This window comes from Aedes albopictus, chromosome 3 (genome assembly GCF_035046485.1).
Source record: "Aedes albopictus strain Foshan chromosome 3, AalbF5, whole genome shotgun sequence".
Taxonomy (NCBI): Eukaryota; Metazoa; Arthropoda; class Insecta; order Diptera; family Culicidae; genus Aedes; species Aedes albopictus.
In genome coordinates, this window is record NC_085138.1 from 375,283,197 (window position 1) to 375,300,419 (window position 17,223).

General features: G+C 43.1%; 1 protein-coding gene and 1 long non-coding RNA gene across 6 annotated transcripts in view; one reads left to right on the forward strand and one right to left on the reverse strand.

Annotated features, from left to right (window-relative positions):
* Window positions 1–17,223, forward strand: part of LOC109409861 (ras-related protein Rap-2a) — a 489,211-nt gene that overhangs the window by 16,226 nt on the left and 455,762 nt on the right. The gene's annotated exons all lie outside the window — the stretch shown is intronic.
* LOC109406129 (uncharacterized) lies at window positions 2,356–3,844 on the reverse strand. The gene is made up of 5 exons (XR_003893130.2): window positions 3,315–3,844; window positions 3,109–3,259; window positions 2,942–3,054; window positions 2,756–2,885; window positions 2,356–2,698 (listed from the first exon to the last, which is right to left on the reverse strand). It is a non-coding gene; the product is annotated as an uncharacterized LOC109406129 (long non-coding RNA).

The following is a 17,223-nucleotide window of genomic DNA, read 5'->3' on the forward strand; positions in this document are numbered from 1 at the left end:
TGTGTGTGTGTGTGTGTGTGTGTGTGTGTGTGTGTGTGTGTGTGTCTGTGTGTCTGTATGTCTGTGTGTTATCATGGCCATGATTAACGTACCTGCGCAGGTTTTGTTTCGACGGTGCTTTCTCCTGGCCAATCGTCGACGTCGCGCTCTCCTTATCCTCCCTACTCCCCCAAGTAACAATTCAAAATCATTAATAAGCATGCCAGTTGATTAAATGTCCCACAAAGGCGTCGACACTTGAACAAGAGTATGTTTTGAACAAAACGGCGAATAAATGTTTCATGCAGTGGAAACTGTACGTTTGTTAAATATATTTCTGCTGATTGAATAACTAATCGTACAGAAGTTTAAAGACAGTTGCTTAGGTATTCACATCATCTGTCTAATAGTGCTCCAATAATAATAGTATACAAGCTGCTTCCGACGTATTGGATGCCGTTATTCCACATATAATCTACAATGGAACAAGTAGTTTATCTTAAGTTTAATAACTATTGCTTGATCATTTTATTCAACTACACTGATATAGTTTAACAACTAGATGTAATCAGGTTTCTTTGATACAAATGTTACGCTTTTATTCAAGCAATGTTGATTAGAAGTGGTACTGTATCACTCAATAATCGTTGTTCGCCCTGCTCCTGTTTGTAAACACGATTACTGATTAGGGGTCTAAGAAAAGCATCCCCGGCTACAAGCTTGAGGACCAAACAAACATCTTGCAGCAGCTCAAAATATCACACTTTTAAAAAAATTCTGACTCACCTTTTACACTACACGCTTCAACGATAGCAGCATCAGCAACAAAACCACCAGAAAATACAACTGAAGTGAATCCTGGGCGGCTCCTCTATATTTGGCATTGACGAATTAGATTACCCACTATGGTGGCACCGGTCAAACCGGGCTCAGCTTCCTTATGTTCATATTTTCAGCTGTTTGGAGATATACACAATCGTTACCCATTTTCCTCTCGACACAAAACAGCAGCGGTGAAAATAACCAGATAAGTTCACTTGTTTGGGCGTTTAAATAAAAGAAAAGTTCGAAGTGTCACCAATCTTACAACACAACACCGTGAATACTGCCGGACTAGCAAAACAATCAACATGCATGCCTTATGATTAAACGTTGCGGTTACAATTATTCAAACATTGATCAGCTTCAATGTTTATGAAGACAATTTGTTGAATAACATATTTAAGCAATGTTTAAGCAGCATATGTACGGTAATGTATTCGACTCAGGAATTGAATATTTATATACTGCTTTAAATCTACCGATTCATGTAATTCGGATTGAAGCAGAGCAGAAGCAGACGAGTGTGAATCCAAAGGTCCAGAGTTCGAGTCTTTCAATTGATGTGATTTGTTTCATAAAAATGTAATAAATAGAGAGGTGTGGCATTATGATCAGAAGAGAGAGATATTCCAGATTAAATACAAATGCAGAAATGTAGAAAGTTTAATCATTTTTGCAATTTTATTGTTACAATGATATTTGAGAAACATTTAAGAAACGTTTTCGTAGCAATTGTAAAACCATATCTATTAATAGAAATAAATTTCGTGAGGTGTACCACGGCCCCAGCATGTTTTGATTATATTATGGTGGAATAAATGTCGAAAAAAGCTTGTTATTACGCAATATGCTGCTAATGCAGAATAATGGTTTCTAAAACCATACTCAACGATTAAACAAATAGCGTCATATAACATTGTTTATTAAACGTCGAAGAAAAGTTTATGATGGTTGTGTAAATAGCTGATGGTTCTAACGTTGAACAAGTGTTTCACAACCGATGTACGGTCATTGGATAAACATTCTTTTCATCGTGCTTATAGAACGGTTGATGTTGAATAGATTCCCATTTTTGGGCGAACAAGAGTTGAAGCACAGTTTTATTTCAAAGCTATTCAAATATAATACGACTAGCAGCTTCATAACGTTACTTTGAGAAACATTTCTTAAAGCAAAAATTGTTTCTTGGGCCGTTTGGCTGCCAGTTTTGGCGGGCCGAGGAGCAGCGGAAATGGCTTAAAGCCCAAAATAAAAAGCGTCTTGGACGCTTTTAAACAACAATTTAACGCTCAGGGAACAGAGCGTCTGCCCCTGGCGACAAAAACCAAAATTTAAGTCACTTAACAAAACTTAAAACTGGCAGAAGTGTTGTGAAACGACTTCTGCTGGATTTGGAAGAAGCATTAGTCGGACCGGCTAACAAAATTAACGCCAACAAAGAAATATTAGTGTGCAAACATCGTGTATATTCTCTTCTCTCTTCTTCAACCTAGCTGAACTCCTATCGTTTGAGCCCTAACAAGCTGTCTAAACGTCTTCTTTCTCTCTATAAACATTTTCTTCGGTACTAGTACTCACGGAACCGCTTTCATTTCGCCATCCTGGGACGCTCCACCTACGGCCACCTGCCACGACCTCGTTGGCTCGTCGCGGGAATCTGGACCACAGATACTTCAGTATAACATCTCCGTTACCTGCTTGCGCCGACCGGGGTGGGCGCTGAGTCGTCGGTGTGGAACCCCTGCCTTGCTTGGGAGTCTACGCTGGCAGGATGATGGCTTCGCGAGCAAAGTGGTCGGATCGGAATCCGCTTCGGTTGAGTGGATGTGATTCCACGGGTACTCCTCAGAACAGCCCTTTCCGAAATGGGCAACTCGAAGCTGTAAGGAAAAGAGCCCTGTCGGGAAATGCTGATTAGCCTCCATATATGGAACGAGCAGTGGTCCAGGCTTACTTCTATATGAAGGCTCTTCTTGTTTGGGGCTTCTCCCCGAGGTCACTAGCTTCTGTCAGCTTCCGGGTGATTCAGCTGCTCCGACGGATCCATGTGCTGCTCACTCCAATTGCTTCCGTAGCGTGATATCCTGCAATAGCCTCTGTGTCAGTGTTATGCCGTCTGGAAATTTCCCTGTCCACTTACCGCGCAGATTTTGGTTGCTGTTCTGGCGTTCCCCTAGACCACAAGCGGATGCGGAGCCGGGAAGACGGAGTCTCTTCGTGAAAACCCGACGGATGTTGGCGTCTATTTTGATTCTGTAATGGCAATGCTATTAACTGTTTGCCTACAGGCTTGTTGGCTTCACTCACCGATCGGATGGTGGTAATTTTCGTGGCACTTCCTGGCAGATTATGAGCTCCTTCCGGTCAACGGCTGCTTGGACCAGGCTGTCCGAGAACAAAGTAGTTGCTCGGACGTACCGTTCTGCACGCACACATGTGCTCCGTAGTCCCAAAATTCCTGCAAGGCACTAGTGTTAGGACTCTGCCGGCTTGGATATTTTGATTTCTCTTACCTAGACTTTCCTGAGGTTACAGGTGATTCTCGTCTATTCACTGGGCCGTTCCGGTTTGCGTGTGAGTGCACTGGTTCACGTGGTTAGTGCCAGCCAGGTGGTGAGACTCGGCAATGAACTGCCACCGACAATCAGCGACACCCGAAGAGTTTTCTCGCAGGATCGATTTTGGTTGGTGCTTTGCGGCGGTGTTTCGCAATTTCCGAGCGATTTTGTCACCGTGCGAATTGGGTATTATTGCTGCCCGAGTAATACACAAAACTTAACCACTTTCCCGCACCGAAGTTTCCACCAGCACCGCGGGCACCTCAATGAACGAACTCGATGCTTTTTCTCCTTGCTGGTTCTCTGGCGGTGTGAGTTTGTCTTGGCGGAAACAGTTTTGACAGCTGTCGCTGGCTCGATGTTTGGCATGCGAATTATTGCTCCTCTTTTATTTTCAAGCAAGACGGCCCATGTGGCATATTATTTAGATTCAACTAAGTTTGCACACTGAACGAAATTGACTAACATTGAAAATACTACCAAATGTAACAGAAGGTCGCCGAAGCTCGCTTCTGTTCTCCAGCCGACTCAACTATCAAGTCCTGGAGTCAAGTCGATTTCTCTAGTCAAGTAAATTTCCTGCTATTGAAGCAGTCGTCTTTTGAATGTACAAACAATTATTTACAAGTGCGCCAAATAATGCCTAATAAATAGTGGGTTGTGTACCCACAAATCAATTAAAAAAAAAAAAAAGTGCGCCAAATTCAATTCGCACATGGCTGTAAATCTATTTTGCGCCATCGAAAAAACCCTATAAGATACATAACATGAATCGTCATTAGCTTGGCCTAGACACAAACCTTATATGAAACGGATAATCTCTACTAATGAAAACGGTTCAAAATCAAAGTCAAATTTAACGAATCTAATTCAAATGAGATATTACTTAAAAAGATAAAAACTTCAAAAGCTACAAATTAATCAAAATGATCATGAAAACTAATTGTTAAGTGAGGAGATCGTTTGTAAGTTTCTAGTTTGTAATTTATGGTGAATTATTATCTTGTCTAACAATAATTGAATTATACTTATATGCTAATTTGTAGGAGTAAGCCTAAAATACACCAATTTGTTGCGATTAAGGTCAGAAGCAGGTCGGAGACTGAATTGTAAGTGCAACGTATATCATTCCTAACTGTAAACATATCTAAATATATTTCATGTTTTAGCTTTAAGCTGATTATCACGGAATCGGGAGTAATTTGATATCTGCTGGAAGAACTCCATCGACCTATCGCAACAAACTTAAAGAATTCAACCGGAAAACAGGATGAATTTTCTGTCGAATGTGCGACAAACCCGGTCACAGACGAGGGCACAGCAGGTGAATGCTAACCTCAACATTAGTGACAACGGTATGGCACCGAGTAAATCGTCGGAGGAATCAATGTCCGGCAGAGACGGAGACGGTGAGTCGCGAGAATGTGCTGGTTGCGATCGGCCAAATAACGCCGAGCGATACATAGTGCAGTGTCGGAATTGTAATCATTGGTACCACTTTACTTGTGCCAATGTTAACACCGCCACGGTGCGCTCGTCCAGTTATCTGTGTGTATTATGCATATCTGGAGAAGTCTGCGGTGTTCCGGAACCAACACCGAGCCAGTTTAGTGGTATTTCAAGTTCGTCCAGCACTCGTAAGGCGAAAATAGACCGCGAACTACAACGTCTGGAAGAGGAGCAGAAATTACTCGAGGAATTGAACCGGGAGCGAATTGAAAAGGAGCGCGAATTGAACGAACGGGAACTTCTGGAGCGGCTAGAGCGTGGTAAGCAGTTCATTGCTCGGAAGCATGAATTGCTCAGTCAACACGACGAGGAGGAAGGACGAAGTGTACATAGTATGCGGAGCAGTCGACACAGTGAGAAACGAACGGAGGATTGGGTCAGGCAGACGAGGACAACCGAGATTTCCGGTGAGGTAATTGGTAGAGAGACACCCGCGCCGGCATCAGCAAGCACTAATCATGCTGTTGGAGATGCACTTCTAACGGAACTGCAGAGAGGACACCCATCTTCGACGCCGATAAAGACTGTGGTATCTGCAGTGACACCTTTCGTAGACGACAGGGCAGAAACGGGATCAGAGGTGAAATCGGTTCCGCAGACCCTAGGAAGCATTACGATTGGTGAGGACTCTGTGGATTCACTTGAAGACGCTGCTGACGCAGGTAAACAAGAGCGAGAAAATCGTCCGGTCAACCTACCATATGTGGATCTTCAGCCGTATGCAGATCTCCTCAAGGTTGAGGAAGCGGCTCCAAGTTCCGGCTCGGTTTTAAATGCTGGAGCAGTGCCAAAAATGAATCGCTTCAGCGCCCAATGCTACAAGCGTTGGAGCGTTGAAACTGGAGAACTTCGGAAACAGGAGCTACATCTGCAAAGACAAGTCGAAACAGAACAGGTCATTCTGGATGTGATGACCAAACAGCAGTCGGACATAGACGCAAGGCGGAAACGAGAAATGGTACTGGTGAGCCGGATAAAATATCTTCAGTTGCAACATGCGACTGAACTAAAAACTGTTCGAGAATCGGAAGTAAGATTGAGAGCACAACTTCAACAACGAGATCGTGACCGGATAGAGCTAGAAGGTCAGGTAGAGGCTTTAGGGAAGATTCTTCGCGAGGATAGGGAGCAAATGCGTACTATGGAAGTAGAACTGCGCGGCCAACTCCAAGAACGCGATCGAGAATCTGAATCATTGCAGCGCCAACTTGCAGAACTACGAAGTGAAGTAAAAATCCTGCGCAGCAGGGAACAGCATCTGCAGTCTCAAAACGAAGCAGCACAACAGCGTGAACATAACGCAATTCGACTGCGGAATGAAGCAGAGAAGCAGTATTGGGACCTGCACGAAGAGATAGAGCAAATTATCAGTCGAAACGATGATCGATCAACAGATGGCGATTGTTTTTCATCATTACCCCCACCTCCAGCATCATGGATCGGAGTAACAGGTTCATCTGATACGGGAATCCATCCTCCACTGGTTACAGTTGATGATGGTGGATTTCTCAACCGTCAACAGGAATTCCTTGCGCAATGTGAAGTCGCGCATACGCCGAATACAAGCAGTTCCATGCCGGGAAATCATTTGCATTTGCCAGCCCAAGTAATAGGCGATGCGAGTGGTTATTTCGGACCTTCACCTCAACAGTTAGCTGCTAGACAGGTGGTCATCAAGGAATTGCCAATTTTCTCCGGCGATCCTGTCGATTGGCCGCTGTTTATAAGCAGTTACCAGCACTCGACAGAGGCTTGTGGGTACACCGACTCGGAAAACATTTTGCGCTTGCAACGTTGTTTGAGAGGCAATGCAAAAGATTCCGTCAGCAGTTTCTTACTGCATCCATCAACAGTTCCTCAAGTTTTGTCAACACTGAAGCTGTTATATGGGCGTCCGGAACAAATTGTAAACAATATGATCGCAAAAGTTCGAGCAACTCCGGCTCCCAAAGCAGATCGGTTAGACACACTTGTCAGTTTTGGCTTAGTCGTCCAAAATCTGTGCGGGCACCTTAAAGCAGTCGGTTTACAAAGGTATCTCACAAACCCAATCTTGCTGCAAGAGCTGGTTGAAAAGTTGCCAACCACGGTAAAGTTCAACTGGGCACTTTATCAGGAACAAGTTCCTATTGTAGACTTGAACGTCTTCAGCGATTATATGGCAAAAATTTCTTCTGCTGCGAGTGGCATAACACAACTTGCCAACATGCCTCAGAATTGTTTCAAAGAAGAACGAAATAGACCGAAAGAAAGATCTTTTGTCAATATGCATGGGTCCTCAGAACAACTGGGTACGAGTAATCGAGAAGATGTAGAGAAATCTATAGTCGATGAACGGGTACAAAAGGGAAGAGATCATCAGAGTAAGTGCTCAATTTGCAATGAAGGCAGTCATCAAATTGGCAGCTGCACGGCATTCAATGCACTTGATTTGGATGGCAGGTGGGAAGCAGTGAAGATGCACAAACTTTGTGCTCGCTGTCTAACGTCACACGCGCGGTGGCCTTGTAAAGGACAAGTATGCGGAATCGATGGTTGTCCAAAGCGGCATCATCGTATGCTGCACTACACGACGGCAGCGACTGCAGACTACCAAAGCGATAGTTACAGTTCATCTTAGAATTCGGGCTTCAACAAAATGGGCTGTGTTGGACTATTTATGCTTTGTGACGCTGAACCGGAAGTTAAGGCGACACAGGGGGGAGAATGTTAGCCACAACAGCCCCAACCATCCCTATGCAAAACTAACACGAACGTTTCAACGGTTCAATGCACATCTATGAAAAACAAAACAGATAAAAAACAATAACAAATGTTTTCGAGGTGATGTAGGCAGTGTTAAGTGAGGAGATCGTTTGTAAGTTTCTAGTTTGTAATTTATGGTGAATTATTATCTTGTCTAACATTAATTGAATTATACTTATATGCTAATTTGTAGGAGTAAGCCTAAAATACACCAATTTGTTGCGATTAAGGTCAGAAGCAGGTCGGAGACTGAATTGTAAGTGCAACGTATATCATTCCTAACTGTAAACATATCTAAATATATTTCATGTTTTAGCTTTAAGCTGATTATCACGGAATCGGGAGTAATTTGATATCTGCTGGAAGAACTCCATCGACCTATCGCAACACTAATAATGGATTATAAAAAAAAACAAATTCTAAAATCAAAATCAAAATATTCAAAAAAAAATAACAATTTAATCTAATTGAATTCAAACTTTATTTTACTTAAAAAGATAAAAACGTTACAAGGTAAGGCCCCAGGTCCGGACGGAGTTCCACACCAGGCCTTCAAAGTAGCTATTGCAGAGACTCCCGAGATGTGCAGGTCTGCCATGCATAAATGCCTGGACGAGGGAGTTTTCCTAGAGGTTTGGAGGCGGCAGAGCCTGGTTCTATTGCCAAAGGCGGGGAAACCACCCGGAGACCCGTCGGCATATAGACCAATACGCTGCTGGTCCGACACGGCGGAGAAAGTACTCGAAAAGGTCATCCTCAAAAGAATGTTGAGGTACACCGAGGTTGTATTGTTCGTGCAGTTGAAAATCGGAATTTTTGACACGCGAAAATCGATGTTTCTCCTAAACCGTGTGTCGGACGTACGTCGGGCACAGTGCGCTGGATACAGGGCCAGGTCCGCTGTCCAGCGCACTACGTCCGACGTTAGCTTTCACGAACGGATTTTGAGAAAATTCGATTGTCGTGTGTGGGGAAACTTCGGGTTTCAACCGCGACGACAATAAATGGTGTTCCGAGAAGCCAGTACGGCTTCCGGAAGGGGAGGTCGACTGTAGACGCTATCCAGTCGGTTACAAAAACCGCCTTAGATAGCGCTCCAGCGAAAGACAAGGGTAATTCGCAACTGTGCAGCAGTGACTCTGGATGTAAGGAATGCGTTCAATAGCGCCAATTGGGCGGCTACTGCCGATGCGATCCTGCGTCTGTGGATACCTGGGTACCTGTACAAGACTCTCGAGAGTTACTTCAAGAATCGAGTACTAGTTTACGACACAGAGGTGTGTTAGAAGTGCTGTCACATAACCTCAGGAGACCCGCAATGTTCCATCGTGGGTCCGATGTTATGGAATGTCATGTACGACATGGTGCTGAGGTTGACGTTTCTGGTTGGAGTGGAGATCGTCAACTTTGCTGACGACATTAAGCTGGAAGACTACGGCGAATCGATTGGAGAAGCGGAATTAACTACTACCCACTTGATCGTGGTTGCGGAGTGGATAATATTCAGAAAACTGAAATTGGCTAACCACAAAAATGAGGTGGTGGATGTGAACAATCGTAAGTCTGAGCAGCGAGTGGTGATCAATGTAGGCGACTGCACTATCACTTCCAAACGCTCCGTCAATGGAGGATTTCCCTCGAAATCCTGGAAGGATGTCCCTTGGGTACTGGGAGAATGTCCCTCGAAATCCTGAAAGGGTTTTCTTCGAAAATCTGGGAGGAATTTCCTCGAAATCCTGGGAGGATTTCCCTCGAAATATTGGGAGGATTTCCCTCGAGTACGTGGGAGGAATTCTGTCGAACTCCTGGGAGGATTTCTCTTGAAATCCTGGGAGGAAATCCCTCGAAATCTTGAAAGGATGTCCTTCAAAATCATTGAAAGATTTCCTTCAAAATCATAGAAGGATTGCTCTTGTAATCCCGGGAAGATTTCTATAGAAATCCTGGGAGGATTTCTCTTGAAATCCTGAGAGGATTTTCCTCGAAATCCTGAGAGGATTTCCCTTGAAATCCTGGAAGGATTTCCTTCAAAATCCTAGAAGGATTTCTCTTGTAATCCCGGGAGGATTTCTCTTGTAATCCCGGGAGGATTTTACTAGAAGTTCTGGGAGGATTTCTCTTGAAATCCTGGGAGGATTTCTCTTGAAATCCTGGGAGGATTTCTCTTGAAATCCTGGGAGGATTTCTCTTGAAATCCTGGGAGGATTTCTCTTGAAATCCTGAGAGGATTTTTCTTGAAATCCTGAGAGGATTGTTCTTGAAATCCTGAGAGGATTTCTCTCGAAATCCTGGGAGGATTTCTCTTGAAATACTGGGAGGATTTGTCTTGAAATCCTGGGAGGATTTCTTTTGAAATCATGGGAGGATTTCTCTCGAAATCCTGGGAGAATTACCCTCGAAATCCTAGGAGAATTGCCCTCAAATTCCTGGGAGGATTGCCCTCGCAATACTGGGAAGATTTCCCACGAAATCCTGGGAGGATTTCTCTCGAATTCCTGGGAGGACTTCTCTCGAAATCCTGGGAGGAATTCTCTCGAAATCCTGGGAGAATTTCTCTCAAAATCATGGGAGGATTTCTCTTGATATCCTGGGAGGATTTCTCTCGAAATCCTGGGAGGATTTCTCTCGAAATCCTGAGAGGACTTTCCTAGAAACGCCGGTAAGATTTCGCTTGAAATCCTGGAATGATTTCCTTCGAAATCATGGGAGGATTACCCTCGAAATCCTGGGAGAATTACCCTCGAAATCCTAGGAGAATTGCCCTCAAATTCCTGGGAGGATTGCCCTCGCAATACTGGGAAGATTTCCCTCGAAATCCTGGGAGGATTTCTCTCGAATTCCTGGGAGGACTTCTCTCGAAATCCTGGGAGGAATTCTCTCGAAATCCTGGGAGAATTTCCCTCGAAATACTGGCAGGATTTCCCTCGAAATACTGGAAGGATTTCCCTCGAAATCCTGGGAGGATTTCCGTTGAAATCCTGGGAGGATTTCCGTTGAAATCCTGGGAGGATTTCTCTTGAAATCCTGGGAGGATTTCTCTTGAAATCCTGGGAGGATTTTTCTTGAAATCCTGGGAGGATTTCTCTTGAAATCCTGGGAGGATTTTTCTTTAAATCCTGGGAGGATTTTTCTTTAAATCCTGGGAGGATTTCTCTTGATATCCTGGGAGGATTTCTCTTGAAATCCTGGAAGCATTTTTCTTGAAATTCTAGAAGGATTTCTCTCGAAATCCTAGGAGGATTCCTCTCGAAATCCTAGGAGGATTTCCCTCGAAATCCTAGGAGGATTTCCCTCGAAATCCTGGGCAGGATTTCCCTCGAAATCCTTGGAGGATTTTTCTCTAAATGCTGGGTGGATTTCCCTCGAAATCCTGGGCAGATTTTCCTCGAAATCCAGTATGGATTCCCTCTTAAATCCTGAAAGAATTTCCTTCGAAATCCTGAAAGAATTTCTCTGGAAATTCTAGGAGGATTTCCCTTGAAATCCATGCTTTTTAAGAAGAAAAAAACAAAGGATAAGCTCACATTTTAAGCTTTTGGTCCGTTTCACACCTATTCCCCCTGCGAGTGTCTGGTTGGTTACTGCCAGCTGATAAGCGCTCCACTAACTACCTACAACAACAAGAGAAGCTCCGTCGAGATTCAAAGTCAATGGACTGTTGCGGGTGAGTGAGACTCTGATGGGAGGACAGCAGAGGACGACGACGACAGCCCCTTCCAAGGCGATGAAAGCAAAATCAGAAATTGATTTATAAGGTGTTTTTCTGCTGGGTCTTTTCTCACCGCCACCCTCCACACTCCACCATCTCTACTCCATCTTGTATAGGCTTGAATGCATTTTGCTCCAAACCAAACAGTCTTCCTCCGCTTCGAGCCAACGACCGCTCGCTCACCCGCCCGAGCCCAACCGGGTGAAGTGATTGAGTGAAGGTCTTTTGCTTTTGCTCCACACTCATAGGCTATCAGGAGGAAATCTGATAACAAAAGTCAATATTTGATCCAAGAAGGGGGCTGCGCACCGCACCTCAACGTCTCCTCATCAGCGTTCGTTGCAAGATCGCACTTTATCGGTACTATCCAATCATCACCAGACTCAGACTGATAGCGGGTAGGTAGGAGGAATAAGCTCGCTGACTGACTGACTCGGATGACTGAAGGTACTGAGGAATTACTCGCACCTCCCAGTGCCCTAACTTAGGTGAACGAACACTGTTCATCATCATCACGATGATATCGCGTAATTCGACGTGGCGAGAAAATAAGGTGTAACGGAGTGGAGGAAGTAGACCACAATGGCGAATTAGAGTTGTCATCATCGCTGCTTGAAGATTGTATAGAGGTGATGGACGCACTTGATAATTGAGCTTTCACCTTGGATCGCTGCTGCTGGTGGTCGCAATTTCTATCTGATGGTGACCTTTGTGATGGGGACAGGCGAACAATGCGCCCACATTGTATGTGTTGGACAGGTGTTGTGTAGGTTATTTGGTAGGCGATGGTCAATATTCCGCTTAAAGTTTGGCCTTTCACGGAAACCTAGGTGTATCTATCAGCTTGAATTTGTTTAACTATAGTTAGGTATCGAGCATGAATAGGTTCTTGTACCATTTGGGCTGGTGTACCTATTTTGGGTACTTTCCGCTCTAACTATGTCAATTTCAAACCGATTGATTTGAATTTCTGTACAGAGTTAGGCACGTACAGTATCTAACTCTGTACAAAAATAATATTCAAACTAATCGGTTTGAAATTGACATAGTTAGAGCGGAAAGTGCCCAAAATAGGTACACCAGCCCAAATGGTACAATACCCTATTAGAGACCATACAATTCGTATTTGCTACTTCGTGATTGATTTGAGCTAGTGGAATTGCACATAGAACGAATAGATGGGGCTTGGGATAATCACACCAAACCTCAATAATGTGCACGTTTCCAGAGTTAAAATGTTATTGGGCCAATAACGGCGCAGGCCACGTCGTTACTGTTGGGAATATGCTATCTATGCATTCGAGCACCCCTCGTAATCGAGACAACCGATGTGTCAAATAGATGTACCCTGAACTTGTTTTATGTTGTCGAGCAATGTTTTTGGTTTTAAAGTAGAATGCAAATAAATCATTCAATCGTGATCATTAAACCGTTTTGCGTTACTCCGGTTCGGAAAGCTTTCTTTCTCGTCCCGCTGTTATGTTGTTCCGCTACGTGTGATAGCCCCAACAAGTTATGGACCCATGAGTGTGATCCATAGCACGTCCAACCTGGAGAAGGATCGACCGCATAAGTCGATCGCGAAGACGTAGCACAGGATCCTAGGGTGGATGGGTTGCCTGCAACGGAGGTCAGGGTCCATGGGAACGAAAGGCGACACGGGTCAACGGGATGACTGCTACCAGGTCAAGGAAGGAGCTCGAGTGGAGTGTGATGATAGGATGCAGCCTGGACACCTGGACAAGCGCGCGTTTTACTGTTCCCTTGCTACAGCAAAAAGTACTGCACCAATTTGCATGCAATTTTGCACCTGAAATGAATACACTTTAAGGCGGCCCAGACCAAGTTTAAACATTGTTTTATGTATCCGTTGCTGAGTTAATGTCGTATTTCTGTAACTTGATTATTGCGGAGACAGGCTTTAGGAACTACTGGGTCAATATAAGATCTATTCATTTTTGCGAGCTCTGATTCAGCTCAACTCTTGTACTGTCGGTACATTCCGATCCGTATGGATACAAAACAAGGCTAAAGGAGTGCAAGAGATGATAACTATTCTAGAAGAATACACTAAGAACTGTCAGGTTACATTACAGCTTCAGTAGGTTGGCTCCAGAGGCACGTTCTTCTCCACAGCTTATTACAGAAATGCCTATATATCTCAAAAAATTCTCTTAGTTTTCTCTTTCACAATTTCTATTATTACGTATTTATTACCCTATCGAAGAATACCTTTACTCCCCACATGGAGTAATCCACGTAGTTATTTTGGGAAATATTATCTGGAGGAATCTTGTATCAGGAAGAAATCCCTGAAAGAATCTTGGAGTATTCCCAGAAAGAATCTCAAAGAGTCTCTGAGAAAATCCTGGAGGAGAAAAAAACCTAAAAGATACCCTGAAATTACTGAAAGAATGCAGATGAAGTCCTCGGAGGAGTTCCCAAATCAATCTTCCTAAAAAAAATGCCGGAATTAAACCAAATAGAAATAAATGATGAAATCCCGGTAGAAATCCTTGAAAATATCCTTAAAATAATCTCTGGAGAAATCTCCTAAGGGTAATCCGGGAAGAATCAGTGACGGAGTCCCGGTAGAACTCACTGTAGGAATGCTGAGAGGGATTCTATAGTAGGAATTGTACCAGAGGGAAACCCTGGAAAAGTTCTAAAACAATTCCTGTAGCAATCCCGCCATAAAGCCATAAAATAATGCTTGAGTAATCTTTGAATTACTCTCAAAATGAATCCCGTTGAATTTCCTGGAGGAATCTCTTGAGAAATCTAGGGAGAGATTTCTGAAACAACCCAAGAGGAATCCCCGAAGAAACCAAAGGAGACATTTCTAAAGGAATTTCTGGCGAAATTCCAACAGCGGATAGTGTAGAAATTGCTGGAGGAATTGATGAACGAATCCTTGAAGGAATTGTGAAAGGAGTCCCCGAAGAAACCCTTAAAAAAGAAACCTTGCAAGGATCCTTGAAGTAAACGTTAACACAATCTCAGGAGGAATTCCCTAAGAAATATCCCCAAACATATCATAAAGGAAACCTGAGAGGAAGGAAGGAAGGAATAACGGGATAAATTTCTGAAGGAATCTCTGAAAGGATCTAGGTGAATCACCCAATGCCATTCCTGAGGGCGTTTCGGGAGAAATCAAAGAAGGAATCTTAGAAAGAATACCGGGAGTAGTTTTTATGGCCAGGGAAAAATTCGTGAACCAATCTCTGAACAAATCTAAGGAGACTACAAAATCAATAGAGAATAAAAATCACGGAAGGGATCCCTGAAGGCAAGCCAGGTGAAATATCTAAAGAAATCTCGGAAACCCAGTAAGAATCCTGAAGGATACCTTAATGCAACCAGCCACTAGGCTCCAGTTAGCCTAGTGGTTAAGGCTATGAATCGCCAATCCAGAGACGGCGGGTTCGATTCCCGTTCCGGTCGGGAAAATTTTCTCGACTCCTTGGGCATAGAGTATCATTGTACTTGCCTCACAATATACAAATTCATGCAATGTCAGGCAAATAATGCCCTTCAATTAATAACTGTGGAAGTGCTCAAAGACCACTAAGTTGAAGCGAGGCAGGCGAAGTCCCAGTGTGGACGTAGAGCCATAAAGAAAAATAAAAAGAAGAAGAAGAAGTAGAAGGTATTTGATATCTCGATCGAGAGAAAATATTCTAAGTTGATGACTTCGACAGATTTATTTATATGAATGTAATTTTTCTATTTCAAGAATCTCTGATTTGAAATCATCTCACTAGATGGCGCTCCTGCGCAATCAATTTATTTCACCGATATCTCAGTCCAACGAAAAGATATAATTTTGGTATTTTCTGTAAAGATGTTCATCTGACTAAGCGTTACCTGTTGATGTAGTTATTAGTGATTAATACTCCTACCGGGTGGCAATGGGTTATATTTTACTGATAATTTTGACCCAGTGAAAACATACAAAATCAGCATCTTTGATAAAACCGCACAAATTATTGAGAGCCAGCTTATCTAAAAAAACATGTTCGAAAACACCTCCCTTGATTCCTTCCAAGGTCACAAATTCCCTTAGGGATCCGGGTATTTCTCAGGGATTCTTTCAGGATGGCTTCATGATGTTTCAATTATAGCATCAGGGGTTCTACAAAACTGTCACCAAAAATTCCATCGATGATTGATCCAGGGATTCTCTTACGGATACCTTCAGGCATTTCTTCCGCAATTTCTGAAGGAAGTCCTCCTGTTTTTTTTTTAAATTAATACATGGATTCTTTCAGTGATTCTTCGCAAGATTCCTCCCGGACTTTATCTAGGAAATCCACTTATCCTCCGGATTTCTTTCAGAAATTCCTTCAGAGATTGTTCTGGGAACTCCACCAGCAATTCAACTAAAAATTCATACATAGTAGGATCCCTCGGAATTCCTCCCGGTATTCCTCCTGGAATGCCTCCCATGATACAAGAATTTTCCCTGGTAGTCCTCCAGGAATTGATTCCGGGATTTCTCTAAGATATAAAATTTGAATGCTAACTAGCGCCACTAATGTCTGGGTTGTGCAACGTCATAATCTATTTGTAGACTTTAAATTTACTATAAAAAAATCTCTATAAATAATAAGCATCCCGATGTAGGACAGATATAAACTGTACAAGTTCATTAGCGCCACACAATGGCAGAGTTCCGAATCAAATGGCTTATCAACTGTGAAATTTTAACCTACCAAACAACTCCAAAGACACCATCTTTCTAAGTAATCAGGATCCTGAAATATATGAGAAATGATATTTGTATGCTCACTAGCGCCGCCTTGTGGTGAAGCACCAAATCAAACGGTTCAACCATTGCCCAAGCAAACAACTTTGCCGAAGACACCAACTCTACTAGCAGTCAGGAACTTGAGATATATGAGATGTTATTTTTTCAGTTTTACATCTGTTTGTCTGTGATGTCTCGTTGGGTTCATTCAAATAATACGTAACGCTAAATTTGAAAATTTTAGAATGCCTCTCTACCCCACGTAACAACTTTTGTATGGGAAATTTTGTATAAAGCGTAACACAGCACTTGACCCCCTCGCTCCGCCTGTGTTACGTAACATTTGAACAACCCCTTTTGAGCCGCAGGACATGTATGTCTACCCATCTACAGGAGTGCGATTTACGCTATTGTTTTGAGCATCTTGTCCACATGCTAGGTACGTTTCTTCCTATTGATTGGGAGCATTTTGGAATGTTCTCTAGCGCCACCTTATTTTCTGTATTGTTTCTCACTAGATAGGCCTTGACATACCTAACATCTTTGCTGAAAACACCATGCTTTTAAAAAGTAAGGATCACGAGATATATGAGAATATATGATGGGGTCCAATGGACCCCAGGGTCCCAAAACGGACCTTCATTTAAGGTATCCATTTAAGGGTTAAGATGGATCCTGTTATTTCTTGATTAGTCTCAGGCATGGTTTCAGGTTATTACAGATGAAGTCTCAGGAATAATCCGTGAAAGAACCCGCAAATAATCCTGGGAGAAATCTCTCAAGGAATAACAGGAGAAATCAATGATGGAGTCCCGGGAAGGTTGCCTGAGAGGACCCTCCCTAAAGGAATCGTGGAAGGAATCAATGAAAGAATCCCAAGAGCAATTCTTAAAGAATTTCCGGAGAAAAACTCCTGAAGAAATACTTGTCAGAATCCCTGAGAAATTCCCAGGAGAAGTTCCTAAGGGACGGATCAATGGAAGAATCTTGAAAAAAATCTCAAAAGGAAACCCGGAGAAAAAACATCGTAAATGATCCTGAATCAAAAAACGAATCATGAGGAAACTCTCGATAAATCCCGCGAAGAATCCTTGTAGAAATTATTGACGAAAACCCAGGATACATTTACAAATCAATCTCTAAAAATATAC